Below are 21,337 nucleotides of genomic sequence, written 5' to 3'. Positions count from 1 at the left end.
CATTGGCTGAGCGGCTTCTACAGTACTGCAGATACTGAACAATTGGTGGAACGCTAGGCGCATGCACATTGGAACCTTCTTGAAACGCATATGCGTGTCATTACATCGACGGTAGGCGCATGCGCATGTGAACAGGAGACGCCCCCCGACAAAATTATTGGTGGGACTGGCTGGGAACGTCTTTAGGGGGCTGACCATTACAGTAAAACTTTTCTTTTTGTTTTTCTTCAGAAAAGAAAACGGCTAATGGAGGGATTTCGATGGATAATATCGCTTTGTGTAACAATGCCTGCACATTGCTGAATCGGATGGAAAAACCCACGTACCGGAGTCTACAGTTTAGTGGCCGTTGTTATTGATTAGGATAGAATACTCTACCTGAAACAGTATGCTGATGTTTTCCGGCCGTACAGTATACAATACTTTTTTATATACAGTATACTGTGTAATAAACCCGGAAAAATAAAAACTATGCATTTATTCTACATGTATTACAGTACTGTACATACAGTATGTGTCTTCTATACAGTGCCAGTACATACTGTACAGTACAGTACTGTATGTGTCTTCTTTTTTTTTATAATACTCTTGTACTGAGCATGCGTACAGTATACAGTACAGTGTTCCTGGACAGTAGTGTACATTCTAGAAACACTGTAATTTTGTTACAGTAGCAAAGGAGACAATGGAACAATGTAAAACAAATCAACATGTTTTTTTATTGGTGGAGTAAGTACAAAAACATTTATTTACAAATACTGTACAATGTAGAAACATTTTAAGTGCACAGCAATTCAAAACATCAACAGGTATATGGTTTACTGCTACAGTAGTGAAAACATTTATGTCAGTCAGTATGGTTTACAGTCACATGTTTTAAAAGCAAATTCTTTATTCATAAAATATACAAAACGCAACATCTCCTTTATTAAAGAACGGCAAGTCAAAACATATACAGTGGGATGGTGTGCAAAACAGTCTGCACCAGTACAGTCCTCGAGGGCAGCAAACAGGCCCGGTTTTCAGGGTAACCTTTGAAAACCGTGCCTGTTTGCGGCCCTCAGGGACTGGAATTGTGCAGGTCCTGTGTGTGTGTACAGCAAGTTAAAACATTTCTGTATAAATACAAGTTAAAAAACACACAACAGCATCTCATTTATTTAAGTACAGCAGGTCAAAACATGTACAGTACAGTTCAGCACAACAGTATGGTCTTACAGTTCCCGTGATTAAACCAGAAAGTCCTCCACATTGTCCGTCCATGGCCGATTCCTTGCATGGCGCAAAACGCCATTAATGCAGTCTCGAACGCCTTTCATTACAGGATCTGTAATTGGATAAAAGCGCCGCATTTCATCCAGAATGTTCTTTCTTAAATTGGCAGGAAGCACCTTTTTTACGTGATTTCCGTCGTAGTTCACTCTGAAGGCCCAGTCGCAGTACAACGAGTAGGGAACATGGTGCTTAAAAAGTAACAAGGCATACTTGTGGGGTGCACCAGCACTCATCACCCTATATTTCTCCCTGAGCGCCGGTGGCAGGTCGCACAGGGTGATGTCGGGCACCGTATCGATGCGAGCGACTGTAGGTCTTCTGGGAGCGGGTGTGCTTGAGGCGACGGGCGATGGTAGGTTGTCTGGGAGGAAGCTTTCCTCCGGTCTTGGTTGCCGTGTTGTCTCCTGGCGTGGTCTTGACGGGGTTGTCATGTCCTCAACAGCATACATGTACACTACATCTTCTGGTGGAGGGGCTGCGCTTGGTGATGGAAGGGGGTCGATGCTCCCATTCATCACATCCATATCACCCCCTGCTCCGGTGTCGGGGAAACAGGGGCATTAACACCGAGCAAATGATGAATACCCGCTATGTCAGCCTCTATCTTCTCCATCCGTTGATCCATATGTTGCATCCGTTGATCCATATCTAGCATCCGTTGATCCATATGTAGCATCCGTTGCTCGACATTTAGCATTGTCTCCAGAAGCAGATCTATCTTTGCCAGCACAATAGGGTTCCCGGGGAGATCCACACTTATCCCATTCAGCATCTGCTCTAACGAGCTGCTTCTTGTGCATGGCGTGTGGACATCTGGGTGGATGGGTGCAACGGAGGATGAGATGGGGGTTCCATGGAGAGAAGCAGTGGCGTCGACGAAGAAGGGTGGAGGAGGTGACCTGTGGATATCCGGTAGAGGAGAAGCGGCAGCGTCGTCGAAGAGGGATGGAGAAAGTGACCTTTGGATTTCCGGGCGAGAAGCAGAGTCGTCTAAGAGCAAAGGAGAAAGTGACCCGTGGATTTCAGAGGCAGCATCGTCGGATAGAACTGGAGAGGATAGCCTGTGGATTCCTGGGAGGGCGGCGGCAGCGTCGAGGACGAGGGGTGGAGAAGACCGGCTGAAGATTTCCGGGACAGCGGCGGCAGAGTCGTCGAAGCGTATGTGAGGAAGTGGTCTGCGGGTTCGATGGGTTGGCTGCCAATCGTTTTGCGTCGAGAGTACATCACCGTATATCTTCTTGACATAAGGCTGATGTTTATGAAAACCCTTAGCCTTTGGGGTCAGCAGAAGGTTTTCTTTATTGGCCTTAGCATGTCGCTTTTGCCTTGGCGTGGAAACGGCAACCGCCTTTCGCTTTTTCTGCTTGACAGGCACGGCAGAGGCGAGTGGGTTCCTGCGTCCGTAGAATCGGGGTTGATCCATGGAAGCAGATGGCATAATGCAGTATCTGGACAAGGGCAAGTTCAGATAAAGATCATCCAGTGGTGGGCTATGCAAAATGTGTAACCTTTCATGCATGGCAGCGAGGTACAGGTGTTGAAAGTGGGCGTACTCTAATGTGAGACATTACCATATAAATACACCATCCATTTTGTGGATTCACTGCACATTGAATACACATCGACTAAACATCGAATATACTGTACATTCTTGTGTTTGTATTTCTTTCTACTCGCAGCAATGGTTGTTAAAAAGATTTCCAAGGATCTCAGCATGCGAATTAAGGAGATGTACACGAGCGGACACCGAATTGCTGCTATCCAGCGCTGGTTAGCTACCTCTGACCTCGTTATGAAAGCAACCACTGTGAGCTATCATGTACACGGAAAAAAACGAGAACGCAAAAGGGCACCAAGGGTAACTAACGCATAAGTATATTTATAAAACTTTTAAAAAAAATTTAGATCAAAAAATGTACTGTACACCTACAGTACTGTATCTAATATTTTTGTTATTTCTGTTGATTTATATTACACAGAAAGCGGGGAGTAAGGGAGTGATCAACTAAACCATACTAAATGTGTGTAAACTTAATAATAATAATACAATTGGTAATGAAAGGTAGGTGCAACTGTGAACTAAAGTGAATCAGAAAAAGTGAGGGATACAATGGTTTGTACACCAAAGGAAATTCACTTACATGCACACTACCCAAAATTTAAAATGTAACCTTTATAGTCAATACTTAAAACATATATTACCAATTTATAAATGTGAAAACATATAAAAATGAATTAAATGAATAGATAACTAGGGCAACTAAGCAGTCTCTAATGTTGAAATACATATGCTTGATGCTGGAAAATGAGAGACTGCAAGGGTGCAAAAACAGCCTAAGTGAGCAAAAAAGCCCACTAGTACATTGATCAGTCTAATAGATAATAGCCATCATAAGGGTTGTTGGCTTAAACTCTTGGACAGGACCTTGACTAATATAGCGAATCCTGCCTGGCCACTACCCTATTTTAGTATATAATTGACTGATCTAATGAATGGCTGCCTAGTACTGTATTAAAACCCCACAAAGGGGACTGACATCATCAAACACGCGTCCAACGCGCGTTTCCCTCCTACTACGGAGCTTCCTCAGGGACAACATTTTGTCCCTGAGGAAGCTCCGTAGTAGGAGGGAAACGCGCGTTGGATGCGTGTTTGATGATGTCAGTCCCCTTTGTGGGGTTTTAATACAGTACTAGGCAGCCATTCATTAGATCAGTCAATTATATACTAAAATAGGGTAGTGGCCAGGCAGGATTCGCTATATTAGTCAAGGTCCTGTCCAAGAGTTTAAGCCAACAACCCTTATGATGGCTATTATCTATTAGACTGATCAATGTACTAGTGGGCTTTTTTGCTCACTTAGGCTGTTTTTGCACCCTTGCAGTCTCTCATTTTCCAGCATCAAGCATATGTATTTCAACATTAGAGACTGCTTAGTTGCCCTAGTTATCTATTCATTTAATTCATTTTTATATGTTTTCACATTTATAAATTGGTAATATATGTTTTAAGTATTGACTATTAAAGGTTACATTTTAAATTTTGGGTAGTGTGCATGTAAGTGAATTTCTTTTGGTGTACAAACCATTGTATCCCTCACTTTTTCTGATTTATATTACAACAGTATATATTTTGTATATTTATATTGCAACAGTATATATATTTTGTATATTTATATTTATATTACAACTGTATATATATTTTGTATATTTATATTACAACAGTATATATATTTTGTATATTTATATTTATATTGCAACTGTATATATATATTTTTTATATTTATATTTATATTACAACAGTATATATATTTTGTATATTTATATTACAACTGTATATATATATTTATATTACAACAGGATATATATTTTGTATATTTATATTTATATTGCAACTGTATATATATATATTTTATATTTATATTACAACAGTATATATATTTTGTATATTTATATTTATATTACAGTATATATATTTTTTATATTGCTGCATATTAATAGAACAATATATTGTATCCTGTTGATCTACTGTCTCTAATATTTTTAATTACCGGATTGTTTTTCTTTACATTGTAGGGAGACAACTCTTCTGGTGGACAAAATAAGTGAGGATAATGATGAGAAGATTGCATTAAGGGTCAAATACACTCTGCAGGAAAATCACAATCTCACAGTATCCGAGACCAGCATAAAGAAGATAAGACGCAGCATTGGATGGAAATATGGACGTGTGAGGTTAGTACTGGACTGTACAGGAGGTAAAAGTGTTGTTTAGGAAACTGTACTGTACCACTAAAATTATTTATTCCTTGTCATTACAGAGCGTACCCCATAATAAGGGACGCAAACAAAATCAAAAGAGTGGTCCAGGCCCAGGCATGGATCGACAGCGGGGAGACTTTCCAGGATTGCATCTTCACTGATGAGTCTACTGTGTCGCTGGAGAGATTTGCAAGCTTTGCATTCCACAAAAAAGGCCGCATATCTTTGAAGCCGCGGCCAAAACACCCCTTGAAGCTGCATGTGTGGGGTGCCATCTCTAGGCATGGACCAGGATGCATTGTCATCTTTGAAGGTAAAATATATGAAATATAATGTAGCCTTATGCACTGTACTTTACTAGTGTAGCCTTACTGTATGCACTGTACTATTGTGCAGTTTTTTGAGCACTTTTCTTTTCTTGCTATAGGAATCATGAATAAAGCTTTCTTCCAAGACAACATTGTCCCTGAGATAGTGCAATATATCACACGCGAGTTCCCCAATGGTTACCGCTTCTACCAGGACAACGATCCGAAGCACACCGCGTCAACGGCGCATATCCTTGAGCGCGGTATCAACTGGGTGAAGATGCCAGTGGAGTAAGTGCGGTAACCGTGTCTCATTTTATTCCCACTGTTTTTACTGTGTACTGTATCTCTTAAACTAATTGTCTTTTTTTTTCCAATGAAAGATCGCCAGACTTCAATACAATCGATATGGTCTGGCATCAGCTGAAGGACCATATCCGGAAAGTGGCGAAACCCTCCAAAAAGGACGAGTTGTTGAAAGGCATAATGAGTTTTTGGAACGATGTACTCACCGTGGAACGCTGCAATAAATATATAGACCCTATTGCCACTGTGTTGCCCATTGTGATCGTGCGTAATGGGCAAGCATCAGGAAAGTAGTACTGTGCTGTAGTATTGTAAGTACAGTATGATACAGGTAAAAAGGAAAAGAGAACAGCGCAAAGAAAAACCTCATGGTGTAGTATATTAAGAAATTCAATTTATATTTAAAAGGGTGAGTATTGCACGTACATCTAGTAAAAAATCACACAGCATGACATGTTTGGGACATGTTACCCATCTGTAGACAGCCGTTCGTCAGTGGCAGAGGTTCGCATGGATCAGCTCGCCGTTGGAGATCACTCAGCAGTGGCAGGGACTCTCCTGGATCAGCTCGCTGATGGAGATCACTCCTAGAGTCTGACGATATCACCGTGGTCTCCGTTGAGCTCCTTCACTTCCTGACACGTGTGCAATGGCGTCTGACGTCATCAGATGGCGTCCGGTAGTGTCTTAGTGTCTTTAGTTCGTCGCGCTAAATGGCGCTAACCGGCGAGAAAGTCACAGAAGGACTGCAGGTCCCAGGCAGGCAGTGTGATAAAAAGTACCACAATGGGTATATCAGCGAGCTGATCCAGGAGAGTCCCTGCCACTGCTGAGTGATCTCCAATGGCGAGCTGATCCATGCGAACCTTTGCCACTGACGAACGGCTGTCTACAGATGGGTAACATGTCCCAAACATGTCATGCTGTGTGATTTTTTACTAGATGTACGTGCAATACTCACCCTTTGAAATATAAATTGAATTTCTTAATATACTACACCATGAGGTTTTTCTTTGCGCTGTTCTCTTTTCCTTTTTTCTGTATTAGCCTGGAGTGCTGAGCTCTCCGTTTGAACAGCTGCATCAAACCTCATCTTACAAGGTTGTATTCACAGTTATTTTGAATCACATCACTATTATTTTATCCTTTTATGAGCACAGTTTTCATTTTATTTCATGATACAGGTAAGTATGGCACAGATTTTTTCTTTACAGAGAGAGCAGCACCAGCCATCAGGTTACAGTACATAGTATTTAACAGTAGTCAGAGTATACAGTAGTTTCAGTATACAGTAGACTAGTTTGACAGTACTACAGTAACTGCCTACTAACTGCTCAATTTTTTTATTTCCAGAGAAAGCAGCACCAGCCATGTACAGTAGTACTACACAACACACAATGCCATAATATAGTACGCACATAACTGCACTAATTTTTTGTTTTCTTGTCGTTTCAGGTAAAGAGGGTGGCCTGGGGGGAGGTGGGGTGTTGTGTCCAGTCTAATCTGTTTGTACAGTCAAATGTACAGTATATAAAAAGCAGTAATGATGTACACAAAACCTCTCCTCTCTCAATGAACTACTGTACTGCACACAGAATGAGGAACAAGATAAAGACGGAAAAAATAATATTACTATATATATATATATTATACATTACAGTATATATTATTAAATAATATTCTTATAAATTTGCATTATTCATGTTTCCCCATGTTTTACAAATGTTTTCTAAATGTTTATCCAATTTCAATCTGCCAGAAGAACTTAGTAAAGACTGCATTATGTATTATTCATGATTATTTTTATATTTGTATTTTTTGGTTCCTGATAAAATAAAATAAATATTTATTCACATTCCTGCTAATCATAATCATTGACAACCACAACCCCCCCCCACCCCTACAGTACACCAATGAATAAGAATGAATGACAAAACAACATGAATCAGTTAATCGTTTTTTTAACTCTCAATTCTCACAATGCTGTGCAAATCAGATTTACATTTCAAAATCAAGAAGGGATTTTCCAAAGCGTTACCGTAAACAAAGCCTCAAAGGGTTGGGGGGGGGGGTTGGGGTGAGTCATGTGCAGTAATCAGATAGCTCCCATCTCAAAGAGGATTACACGCAGACGCACTGAGGCTTTATAGCTCGGCTATGGACGGATTAAGAACACAATGGCAATATTCAGAAAATTAACGACTCTGTGTAGAGAGGGGGTTGGGTGACTCATGCGCAGTAAGCAGCAAGCTTCCATCTCTAAAAGGATTAGAGTACACGCAGGCGCAGTGAGGCGATTGACGCTCGGCTAGGGACGGATTAAAAACACAATGACTAACTAACTTCAGAAAATTAATGACTGTGGAGGTGTCTGTCGATAAGAGTTTGTGTGTGCGTGGGGGAGGGATGAAGGATTAGTTGTGCAGCAGTTCAAAGAAATAACATACTGTAGAGTACAGTAATTTCAAAAGGCAGTTCATCATAATACTGTAATTTGATCCCTACACCCCCCAAATACAGTACATAAAAAGCACACAAATCAACAATGTGCAGGCAAACGCACAGATTTAATATCGTAATATCAAGATTGTTTTTTCAGGCTTGTGGATAAAATAACAGTTAAAAAATCATAATTAAGGGGGCGTGTCCAGGACGCCGATGAGAGAGGCTGTGTAGAAGAGGAGCTCCACAGACCCTGATATAATAAGAGCAGAATAAGCGCTTTTCCCCCCCTAAAAACATCCACAATTGCTGCCGCAAATTCCCCTAATACCCCTAGCAACAAGAATGGCGAGCAAATCCAAGTCCCAAGCCACCCCAGGAGTCGCTAAGTACTTCTCCCCCTCCCAGAAGAGCTCAGAAGCTGCATTAAGATCACAAGATGGCGCCGGCTCCGCGAGCACACGTGGGCCCAAGCAGGGAACAACCGAACGGAGCAATACGGCTACCCCACCACAGCCGGAGGAAGTACTCACAAGAGCATTTATGCAGGAGATGATCTCCACAATGCTAAATAAACTTCACTCCTCACTGCAAGATGACCTGCGGGCCGCGGTAAAAGAACTTAAACAGGAAATAACGGGCCTAACGGAGCGCACCACGGCCCTTGAGCTTAAAATGGCCGAAACCACGCAATCCCAGGATGAGGCAGCCAACGAAATATTTCGACTAGGCGCAGAGGTAAACAGCCTGAGAGACTGCCTTGAGGACCAGGAAAATCGCGACAGGCGCCAGAATATTAGAATTCGGGGCGTCCCGGAGGCGGTTCTGCCTGGTCAGCTCAGGTCATATCTCCAGGACTTTTTTGTCTCAATGTGCCCCGACCTCACACCAAAGGACATAGAGATGGATAGAGCCCATCGCGCCCTGGGGCCACGCTCCGAAGATCCCAACCGAACAAGGGACATAATAGCCCGCCTTCACAGATACACAATAAAGGAACAAATAATGGAGGCCTGCCGAACCAGGGAGATTATCAAATTCCAGGATTCTCACCTCCAAATTTATAATGATTTGTCAAAGCGCACAGTACTGCGGCGCAAAGAGATGCAACCATTAACTTCCCTGCTCCGCGAGAAAAAGATCAAGTACAAATGGGGCTTCCCATTTAAGCTGTCAGTACAAACAAAGGGTAAATATCTCACAATCAGACACCCGGAGGATATCCCGCGGTTCGCAAAAGCCCTGGACCTAAGCCTCCCTGCCGACTGGATCCAACCCCCCCCCCCCCCCCCCCCCCACTCTCAGGGGCAGCATGCAGAGGAACCCCAGATCAGAGCATCAGAGAGGCTGGCAGGCCAAAAACAACCGCGACCTAGATAGGAACCGCAGCAATCACTTACCTCAGTTACCTCCAAGTTCATTCCCTCACCCAGTTGACCTGAGCAGCAACCGAAGAAGTTCCCCTTAAAAGTCCCTCCTGTCCCATGAGGCGACACAATCCTGGATGTGACATCCGCAGATTCTGCAGACTGGAGAAGCGGGAACCCCGGACGCAAGCCACAGAAAAGCAGCCCAGCGGACGCACCACAAAGAAAAGGGAGATAACAGCCAACGGACGTCCTGTGCTTTACCTCACCTCGCCAACAATCACAGCTCAACAAAGGAACTGGACGAAACAGCGAGCAACAGCACCGGAGGAGACGAACCGCAGCCGCGGAGGAATCTGTGAACGGAGATGGGGCGCAGAAGTCGATCCCCGCTGAGGCGGACGCGCACATCTCTCCCTTTTCTTTTTTCGCCATACCATCCACACGGGCCCGCACTGCCCGGACCGGGAGGAGAGAGGCCAGATATGCCACGAGAGGAGCGGCGCTGGCGGGTCCTGACAGCCCGGCACGCGGACCCTCCCTTTACGACTCACTCTCCACTACATCCCCCCCTCCCCCGGGCAGAGAGCAGAGGTATCTGGTAACTGTGAGTACTTTTACCCTCGCAAAGCGAGAAGGCCCGCAGGCCGCTTACCCGCCTGGGTCAGGACACTAAGCGCAGATACAGCGCAAAGTGCCGACTCACAAAAATCCGACTCATAGGCAGATATATGTAAAGACTGGGAACACTGTACAAAGTTGAGAACTGTTCATTATACCGTTTATTAAAATATTCTATATAAACCTCCCCCCCCTAATCACCCCCCTCCCCCCCGATCCCCCCTGCCTACCCCTTCCCCCCCACGGGGACAGTAGATACCCCGACTACCACGGCCAAGGCAATTGAGCCACGAGGACAAGCCTGGAAACAACTATAAACTGAAGTGTATAGGAACCTACAGAGATCTAATATTACTGATAAGCCCCAAAATATGTGATAACCTAAACTATATTATGACAAGATGCATCCCCCTCCCCTTCCCCCCCTCCCCTTCTCTACCTACCCCCCCTACCCTGAAGGCCATCTCCCCCCCCTCACCCGACACCCTATACCCCCCCTCCCTCCCCATAATCCCCCCTCTCCCCCTTCCCCCCCCACACACCCCTCCCCCTCCCCCCCCTCCGAGCACATAGTGGGTAAGCCCCACAAGCTCATTCAGAAACAAGGTTGCAAGCAATTGCCCAATATCCCCATGACAACGCTCCACAAAGCTATGCTGAACAACTTTACAGTGATATGTGAAAATGTTAATATAAAAACGTATTACAAAAATATGATAAGATGTACCCCCTCTCCCTGTGCGTTTCCCATCCCCCCCTGTCCCCCCCCCTCCCCCCTCCCTCCTCTCCTCCCCCCCATCCACCTCCCTCCTCCCCCCCTCCCCCCCTAGAATGAAATGGTTGAATGCTGAAGAGCAAATCAATGGTCGCAGAAAGGCAGCCACAACGAGCTACCAAGTGGCACAACATGAGCCCATGTGAGCCCACTCAGAGCCAAAGCGGCAACTAACGGATCCATATTTCTATAGATAGGCTTCACAAAGGGTACTATGACCAATACTGACGAAATGTTAGAAATCGCAACTATAAAAATTTACTGTAATACCAAGATAAGCTGTCCCCCTTCCCCCTCCCATTGTACCCCCCTCCACCACCCCTTCCCCTACTTCCCCCAGCCCTCCCCCTACCACTCCCTCACCCCCCCTCCCCCCCTTCCCCCCTCCCTCCATTCTAACCCTATCAAAACCCCAAATCTCCCTACCCAACCTTCAAAAAGAACTCCGGGATTTCGGGAAAATCTCAGGATATAAAATAAATAGTGATAAATCAGAAGCCTTGAACCTAAGCCTGCCAGAGCCAGAGGTGAATCTCCTCAAACTAAACTTTAATTATCGTTGGAGCTCCTCTTGTATCAAATACTTGGGAGTTAAGATATCGAGGACCTACCAATCTTTATATCAACATAACTATCCGACCCTGTTCCAAAAAATCAAACAAGATCTAGAAAAATGAGGAGAATATCAGATATCATGGATCGGGAGAATGATCTCGGTTAAAATGAATATACTCCCTAGATTACTGTACTACTTCCAGACTCTCCCGGTCCACATCCCTGGCTCAGAATTGAAAAACATCCAAAAACTAATCTTCCACTTTATTTGGCAAGGAAAAAAACCAAGAGTCTCTAGAACAGTTCTCTTGGCCTCAAGGGGGAGAGGAGGAATGGGAGTTCCAGACATCACAAGATACTACCTGGCTGCACAACTGAGACAGGTAGTAGTCTGGAATGCCAACATAAACCAATATTGCTGGCTAGACATAGAAACTCAATATGCCGGGACGCCTTCGCTGCCGGCTTGCCTTTGGTCTCTAAGCAGGGAGGACATGCAGAATAACAAATTCAAATTAGGCCCGATGAGACACACATGGGAGACCTGGACGAAATGCAAATTCAAATTTAAGCTCACAACATCTCACTCTCAACTTACGCCAATTCACAAAAACCCGAAATTCCCACATGGCTGTGAGCCCAGACAATTCGACGAATTCAAAGCCAAAAATATCAATGCGATTGCCGACCTCTTGAGCTTCGGGAAGTTCCTGAGCTTCCAAAACCTACGATCTAAATATGAAATAGTAGGGCTGAATGTGTTCAAATACCTACAAATTCGGCATTTCATTCAAACTTTAACCCCAACGTTGGAATTTCCCCCTCTCACTAGCTTCGAGCAGCTCTGCCGTGAGACTGCCCATAAGAAAGGTCTTATATCACAAATTTGCTCAGAAATGGAGATAGCTATGGATCCCCCCACGCATGACTATATGCTGCATTGGGCAGCAGAATTGGAAATAGATATAGACCGAGAGGACTGGGAAAGTATTTGGGAAAATGCCTCAGGAACTTCCATATGTACCACAATCAAAGAAAACATATACAAAATACTGTTCCGCTGGTATCTTACCCCAGTTCGAATAAATCAAATCTACCCTCTGGCTTCCGATCTATGCTGGAGAGGCTGTGGTCAAAAGGGAGACATGGCCCACATCTGGTGGACCTGTCCGGAAATACAGAAGTACTGGGAAACTATACAAAAATTAATAAAAGAGGTCACAGACCTCACAATACCCATTGACCCGCTGACCTACCTGCTGGCTAGACCCATAGAAGTGCTGGATCGACCAACAGGCAAATTAGTCTCCTTTATCCTGACAGCGGCTAGGTGTGCGGTGGCAGCAGCCTGGAAGAAGGTGTCTCCCCCCTCCAAACAGACAGTCAAAAAAAGGGTACAAGAGGTGATGGACATGGAAAGACTATCAGCCTTCCTGAAAAGGTCCACCACCTCTTTCAACAATACCTGGGACTCATGGCTAACGTATATGCTCCCCCAACGCCAAAATGCCCCATAGTAATAATAAACAAAGATCCAAATTAAGGCAACCAAGAACAGGGAGCCAATCCCCCCCCCCTCCCCTATCTCAACCCCCCCTCACCCCCTACCCCCCCCCCTCTATCACTCTCTCTCCCCTTTTCTGTTTCTTAACCCGCACTTCCCCGACAGACCTCTGAAGGTCAGGGGAATGTTGGGACTTTCTCCCCCACCTCAGACAAAAACCAGAAAAATTGTATTAGGCCAAAATGTTGACAAATATTCAAAAAGCTGTAAATGTTATAAATGCCTAATAAAAAACTTTGAAACAAAAAAAAAAATCATAATTAAAATTTTTTTTGGGGGGCACTCAAGCAAGCAGTGGTGGGTAAAGTTACAGACGCATGAGCAGGAATAAACTAGCTCCCATCCGAAAGAGGATTACACACAGGCGCATAGAGAGGTGATGCTCTGTGCAAATCAAATTCAAGAAGGGATTTTCCAAAGCGTTGCCGTAACAAAGCCTCAAAATTCCCATCTCAAAGAGAATTACACGCAGGCGCAGTGAGGCTTTGTAGCTCGGCTATGGACGGATTAAGAACACAATGGCAAGATGCAGAAAATTAACGACTCCGTGGAATTTCAAATCCTTGAGCTAGCGTTTGTGTGGGAGGGGGCTACAGGGTACAGCTGCATGAAGTTCAAAGCTAAAGACATACTTTAATTTCAAAAGGCAGTTCATCATAATAATACACCCCCAAATACAGTACGTAAAAAGCACACAAATCAACCATGTGCAGTCAAACGCACAGGGTCGCAGTCAAAAGCTACAGCACAGATTGAATATCGTAATACAGTAAGAGGATTTTTGCAGGCTTGTGGAGAAAATAAAAAAAATCACAATAAAATTTTTTTTTTTAATTTTTATTTAGTCACTCACTCAGGCAAGCAAGCAGTGGTGGGCAAAGTTACAGGTGCATGCGCAGTAAATTCCTGCTGTCAAGCAGGAATGTGATTGAAACCAGACACACTTTCAAAGGAATGGTGTGGGAGAGATGTACTGCATTGTAGAGAAGATAAGAAGTTGAAATACCTTGCAGTGAAGTTAATTATCCTGAGTGAGGGGAGAGCGCTGTATATGCCGAAATGTGACACTGTTACAGTACAGCACACGCCTATGCGGTTCAACAATTTTCAAATGAGTAATACTGAGACATACTGTACTGCAGAACAGCACTGCAAATGCATGTATACTTTAAATATGCAAATTTAGAATTACTGCGCCTGCACACACAGACTATGTACTGACAAAGGTTGAACCGCGAAGGTATTAGACTTCCAAGACAACAGCTCGCAAACGCCCCCCTGAGTTTTTACACGGCATTGCAGTATTGCAGACAGCGAGAATAAAACGACAAAAAAACGCACCTAACCGGGATAATCTGAGAGCCGCGGATCTAGCCGACTTAGACTCAGGTCGGCCGCCACTGTAAGTAGGTCACCAGTGGCTCATGTGAGGGTGGTTTCAGTGCAGTGGTTAGGACGGGATCCAGACTGCAGTGTGTCACGGAGAAAGTTAGAAGATTTGATGGACAATGTGCTGGCCTGTCGAATAGGGTCAACTTTATATTTACAGTGGTTAGCGAAGTCTTGAGCCATAAGGGAAGTAGTGGGAACTCGTGTGGCTGAACAAGAGAGTAGAAAGTGAAAAAACAGGCGCGAGGACATGATGGGCGATACAGGGTGTGAGGGAGTACAAAGTGATAGGGCAGCATTATAGGCAGGAAAATGTATCAGTGTCTGTGTGTGTGTCCGTCTGCTCTGTGTATCAGTGTGTGTGTGTGTATCCGTCTGCTCTGTGTACCAGTGTATGTGTGTGTGTGTCAGTCCGCTCTGTGTATCAGTGTGTGTGTGTATCCGTCTGCTCTGTGTATCAGTGTATGTGTGTGTGTCCGTCTGCTCTGTGTATCAGTGTATGTGTGTGCGTGTGTCAGTCCGCTCTGTGTATCAGTGTGTGTGTATCTGTGTGCTCTGTGTACCAGTGTATGTGTGTGTGTCAGTCCGCTCTGTGTATTAGTGTGTGTGTGTATGTGTGTGTGTCCGTCTGCTCTGTGTGTCAGTGTATGTGTGTGCGTGTGTCCGTCTGCTCTGTGTATCAGTGTGTGTGTGCGTGTCCGTCTGCTCTGTGTATCAGTGTATGTGTGCGTGTCCGTCTGCTCTGTGTATCAGTGTATGTGTGTGTGTGTGTGTCCGTCTGCTCTGTGTATCAGTGTATGTGTGTGTGTGTCCGTCTGCTCTGTGTATCAGTGTATGTGTGCGTGTGTCCGTCTGCTCTGTGTATCAGTGTATGTGTGTGTGCGTGTGTGTGTCAGTCTGCTTTGTGTATCAGTGTGTGTGTGTGTGTGTCCGTCTGCTCTGAGTCTGCTCTGTGTGTGTGTGTGTATCTGAGTCAGTCTGTTCTGTGTATCAGTGTGTGTGTGTGTCCGTCTGCTCTGAGTCTGCTCTGTGTGTGTGTGTATCTGAGTCAGTCTGCTCTCTCTGTGCGTGTGTGTATCTTAGTCAAAGAAAAAATGATTGATATCAGCGCTGCTCCTTGGGATGACAGACTCACCAGGTAGGTAATAAAATCAATTTATTAAATCTACATAAAACAGATACTAGAACACAACAAAAAAGATCTCCTCCCACATGTTTCGGGCGAGTTCGCCCTTTCTCAAGCTGTATCTGAGTCAGTATGTCCAGGGTGTATCAGTATGTGTGTGTATCTGAGTCAGGCTGCTCTGTGTGTATCAGTATGTGTGTGTGTGTGTATCTGAGTCAGGCTGCTCTGTGTGTATCAGTATGTGTGTGTGTGTGTGTGTGTATCTGAGTCAGGCTGCTCTGTGTGTATCACTGTGTATCACTGTGTGTGTATGTGTATCTGAATCAGTCTGCTCTGCGTGTACTGCTGCGGCCGAGTTTATTCGAGCATTTGCCCGTTCTCGGCCGCAGCAGTTACCTGGCGCGCGCCGGAGAGTGCCGGGCGCGCGCCGAAGCAGCGGAGGAGAGGCCCGCCGATCGCGGCTTCCCCCTCTCCTCTCCGGGTCCGCCGGGTCCCCCGGAACCCCCTGCCGCCGTCCCCACATCGCGGGACACCAGGGCTCCCTCGGGGAGCCCTGGACGTGCGTGCAGGGGGCGCAGGCACCCGATGACGCGAGGGGCTGCCACTTGCAAGCCGGGAAATCTCCCGGCTTGCGGAACTGGCCACACTTCAATAAAGTGTGTCGCCAGTGTATCAGTGTGTATGTGTATCTGAGTCAGTCTGTCCAGGGTGTATCACTATGTGTGTGTGTGTGTGTGTGTGTGTGTGTGTATCTGAGTCAGGCTGCTCTGTGTGTATCACTGTGTTTATCACTGTGTGTGTATCTATCTGAGTCAGGCTGCTCTGTGTGTATCACTGTATCACTGTGTGTGTGTGTGTGTGTGTGTGTGTATATATCTGGGTCAGGCTGCTCTCTGTGTATCATTGTGTGAGTTTATGTGAGTCAGTCTGCTCTGTGTTTATGTATGTGTGTATGATAAATGTATCCATATATGTGTGTATGTATGTGTGTGTATGTATGAGTGTGTGCATGTGTAAACGCTTGTGTGATGCAAGCAACACACTCGCACTGCAGCCAGTCCATGGTGACCAGCCGTGCCGGTTTAGTTGGGACAGTCCTGTTTTTTTGTTGTTTGTCCCGGTGTCCCGAAATGTGAGTAAATGTCCCGTGTTATTTATTCGCTGTCTGCGCATGTGCGAACTGCCCGGGAAAAATATGGCCACCCTCCCACAGGCAGGCTCCTCTCCAGTGTGTCCTGGACATGTGACTGGTAACCACCCTCCCACTGGCAGGCTCCTCCCCAGTGTGTCCTGGACATGTGACTGGTAACCACCCTCCCACTGGCAGGCTCCTCCCCAGTGTGTCCTGGACATGTGACTGGTAACCACCCTCCCACAGGCAGGCTCCTCTCCAGTGTGTCCTGGACATGTGACTGGTAACCACCCTCCCACTGGCAGGCTCCTCCCCAGTGTGTCCTGGACATGTGACTGGTAACCACCCTCCCACTGGCAGGCTCCTCTCCAGTGTGTCCTGGACATGTGACTGGTAACCACCCTCCCACTGGCAGGCTCCTCCCCAGTGTGTCCTGGACATGTGACTGGTAACCACCCTCCCACTGGCAGGCTCCTCCCCAGTGTGTCCTGGACATGTGACTGGTAACCACCCTCCCACAGGCAGGCTCCTCCCCAGTGTGTCCTGGACATGTGACTGGTAACCACCCTCCCACTGGCAGGCTCCTCTCCAGCGTGTCCTGGACATGTGACTGGTAACCACCCTCCCACTGGCAGGCTCCTCTCCAGTGTGTCCTGGACATGTGACTGGTAACCACCCTCCCACTGGCAGGCTCCTCCCCAGCGTGTCCTGGACATGTGACTGGTAACCACCCTCCCACTGGCAGGCTCCTCCCCAGTGTGTCCTGGACATGTGACTGGTAACCACCCTCCCACTGGCAGGCTCCTCTCCAGTGTGTCCTGGACATGTGACTGGTAACCACCTTCCCACTGGCAGGCTCCTCTCCAGCGTGTCCTGGACATGTGACTGGTAACCACCCTCCCACTGGCAGGCTCCTCTCCAGCGTGTCCTGGACATGTGACTGGTAACCACCCTCCCACTGGCAGGCTCCTCTCCAGCGTGTCCTGGACATGTGACTGGTAACCACCCTCCCACTGGCAGGCTCCTCCCCAGTGTGTCCTGGACATGTGACTGGTAACCACCCTCCCACAGGCAGGCTCCTCTCCAGTGTGTCCTGGACATGTGACTGGTAACCACCCTCCCACTGGCAGGCTCCTCTCCAGTGTGTCCTGGACATGTGACTGGTAACCACCCTCCCACAGGCAGGCTCCTCTCCAGTGTGTCCTGGACATGTGACTGGTAACCACCCTCCCACTGGCAGGCTCCTCTCCAGTGTGTCCTGGACATGTGACTGGTAACCACCCTCCCACAGGCAGGCTCCTCCCCAGTGTGTCCTGGACATGTGACTGGTAACCACCCTCCCACTGGCAGGCTCCTCCCCAGTGTGTCCTGGACATGTGACTGGTAACCACCCTCCCACAGGCAGGCTCCTCTCCAGTGTGTCCTGGACATGTGACTGGTAACCACCCTCCCACTGGCAGGCTCCTCTCCAGTGTGTCCTGGACATGTGACTGGTAACCACCCTCCCACTGGCAGGCTCCTCCCCAGTGTGTCCTGGACATGTGACTGGTAACCACCCTCCCACAGGCAGGCTCCTCTCCAGTGTGTCCTGGACATGTGACTGGTAACCACCCTCCCACTGGCAGGCTCCTCCCCAGTGTGTCCTGGACATGTGACTGGTAACGGACATAATAGCAACCAATGGCAAAGGCTGGGGAAGAGGTGGGACTAGGAAGGAGAAGAGCCTTCAAGAGGTGGCGGCCATGTCAAGTGCAGGGCCGTCTTAACGCATGGGCGCGCTGGGCTGTTGCCCGGGGGCCCCACGAGCATAGGGGCCCCACGCTAATCTATGCACAGACCAGAATTTAACACTAATTTTCCGATCACCCGCCTCAACATTCAAATCTCCCGCTAACTCGGTAGAAGGAGAATAATTACGACTTGTAGCGGAGAGTTGGCGTGTCTGCATTCGCCAGAGAAATGTCGCTGTTTTTATTGCCTGCAATGTTACGGAAGCAGAATATTGTAACGGATCCGCGGGAGGCAATTAACGGTTGTGTTGGAGGTACCAATAAATATAAGTTTATTTTATGGATAATTGACATTTTTATTCCTGTGAGTGGCAGTGTAGGCCGGGCCCAGTGCATTGCTTTGCCCGGGGGCCTATAATGCTGTTAAGACGGCCCTGGTCACGTGGAGTGAGAGCTGCATGAACCTGAGTGTGACCCGGGGGCCAGTCTGAGTCCCGCTGGAGGGAGAACAATACCCGGTGCAGCCAGGCCCAGCAGACCCGCACTGGAGAGCGCACGGCGGAGGGGACGTGTTTAGCGCAGGCCAGCTACATGTTGGGGCATTAAGAGCTGCAGTGGTGTGTTGGCAACATTTACTGCGGCCCATATACCCGGGATTGGGGCCGACTCCTGACACACACCCACATCAGCAACAGGTATCAGCCTGGGGCCTAAAAGTACGAAGGGTGACACATGTATGAGTGTATGCGTGTACGCACTGAATGTACATTCACAACATTTTCATAAACAGTAACCGTAGCGGGTCACACGCCTGTCACACGCCTGTCACACGCCTGTCACAACAATACACAAGGTGACTAATATTCTGCTCTAACCACATCCTATACCCTCACGTTCCAGCAGATATTAGCACCAGGAAGTCCGTATTTAAAGCGACAGCCCTGCCTATGTGAGTGAGTAAGGGGCGCGCCATGTGTAATACTGTAGATGGAAATGGAGCAGATTGCCTATTTTACAGGCGCCGTTTCTCCCCCCCATAGTTTTGCTTACCCAAGTAGTAGCTGGGAGGGGGGTGTGCGAATCAACAGTTTCCCTTTACATATGTAGCCGGGACCCCCTTTACCACCCATTTGTTGTTGCGGAGTGGGAGAGTGCTGCCGTAGGGAACGCTCCGATATCGGAGGTTCCGCATAGAGGGAGCGTCATATTGAAGGTTGCGCACGCGCGGGCAGGGCGGCAAAAGCCCGCGAAGGAGGAGAGCTCTGATAGGAGGGAGGCCAGGGAACTACGGGTCCCAGCAGCCCTGCGGACCCTCGTGACGCGCAAGAACCAATGAGGTGCGAGTAAGGGAGGAAAAGGGGTCGAGGGCGCGCACGCGGAGTCAGAGCTAGCGGGAGGAGGAAGGAGAAGGAGCTCCGGTGTAGGGAGGCATTCCGCCCCTGGCACCGTGTCCCTCTCACACCTTGCTATAAACAGGCACCGTGTCCCTCTCACACCTTGCTATAAACAGGCACCGTGTCCCTCTCACACCTTGCTATAAACAGGCACCGTGTCCCTCTCACACCTTGCTATAAACAGGCACCGTGTCCCTCTCACACCGTGCTATAAACAGGCACAGTGTCCCTCTCACACCGTGCTATAAACAGGCACCGTGTCCCTCTCACACCGTGCTATAAACAGGCACAGTGTCCCTCTCACACCGTGCTATAAACAGGCACCGTGTCCCTCTCATACCGTGCTATAAACAGGCACAGTGTCCCTCTCACACCTTGCTATAAACAGGCACAGTGTCCCTCTCACACCTTGCTATAAACAGGCACAGTGTCCCTCTCACACCTTGCTATAAACAGGCACCGTGTCCCTCTCACACCTTGCTATAAACAGGCACCGTGTCCCTCTCACACCTTGCTATAAACAGGCACCGTGTCCCTCTCACACCTTGCTATAAACAGGCACCGTGTCCCTCTCACACCTTGCTATAAACAGGCACCGTGTCCCTCTCACACCGTGCTATAAACAGGCACAGTGTCCCTCTCACACCTTGCTATAAACAGGCACAGTGTCCCTCTCACACCTTGCTATAAACAGGCACCGTGTCCCTCTCACACCTTGCTATAAACAGTCACCGTGTCCCTCTCACACCTTGCTATAAACAGGCACAGTGTCCCTCTCACACCTTGCTATAAACAGGCACAGTGTCCCTCTCACACCTTGCTATAAACAGGCACAGTGTCCCTCTCACACCTTGCTATAAACAGGCACCGTGTCCCTCTCACACCTTGCTATAAACAGGCACCGTGTCCCTCTCACACCTTGCTATAAACAGGCACCGTGTCCCTCTCACACCTTGCTATAAACAGGCACAGTGTCCCTCTCACACCTTGCTATAAACAGGCACCGTGTCCCTCTCACACCTTGCTATAAACAGGCACCGTGTCCCTCTCACACCTTGCTATAAACAGGCACCGTGTCCCTCTCACACCTTGCTATAAACAGGCACCGTGTCCCTCTCACACCTTGCTATAAACAGGCACCGTGTCCCTCTCACACCTTGCTATAAACAGGCACCGTGTCCCTCTCACACCTTGCTATAAACAGGCACCGTGTCCCTCTCACACCTTGCTATAAACAGGCACCGTGTCCCTCTCACACCTTGCTATAAACAGGCACCGTGTCCCTCTCACCCCTTGCTATAAACAGGCACCGTGTCCCTCTCACACCGTGCTATAAACAGGCACCGTGTCCCTCTCACACCTTGCTATAAACAGGCACCGTGTCCCTCTCACACCTTGCTATAAACAGGCACAGTGTCCCTCTCACACCTTGCTATAAACAGGCACAGTGTCCCTCTCACACCTTGCTATAAAGAGGCACAGTGTCCCTCTCACACCTTGGTATAAACAGGCACAGTGTCCCTCTCACACCGTGCTATAAACAGGCACAGTGTCCCTCTCACACCTTGCTATAAACAGGCACCGTGTCCCT

The sequence above is a fragment of the Ascaphus truei genome, chromosome 18, assembly GCF_040206685.1.
Source record: "Ascaphus truei isolate aAscTru1 chromosome 18, aAscTru1.hap1, whole genome shotgun sequence".
Lineage (NCBI taxonomy): Eukaryota > Metazoa > Chordata > Amphibia > Anura > Ascaphidae > Ascaphus > Ascaphus truei.
Note: the sequence above shows the minus strand (reverse complement) of the source record.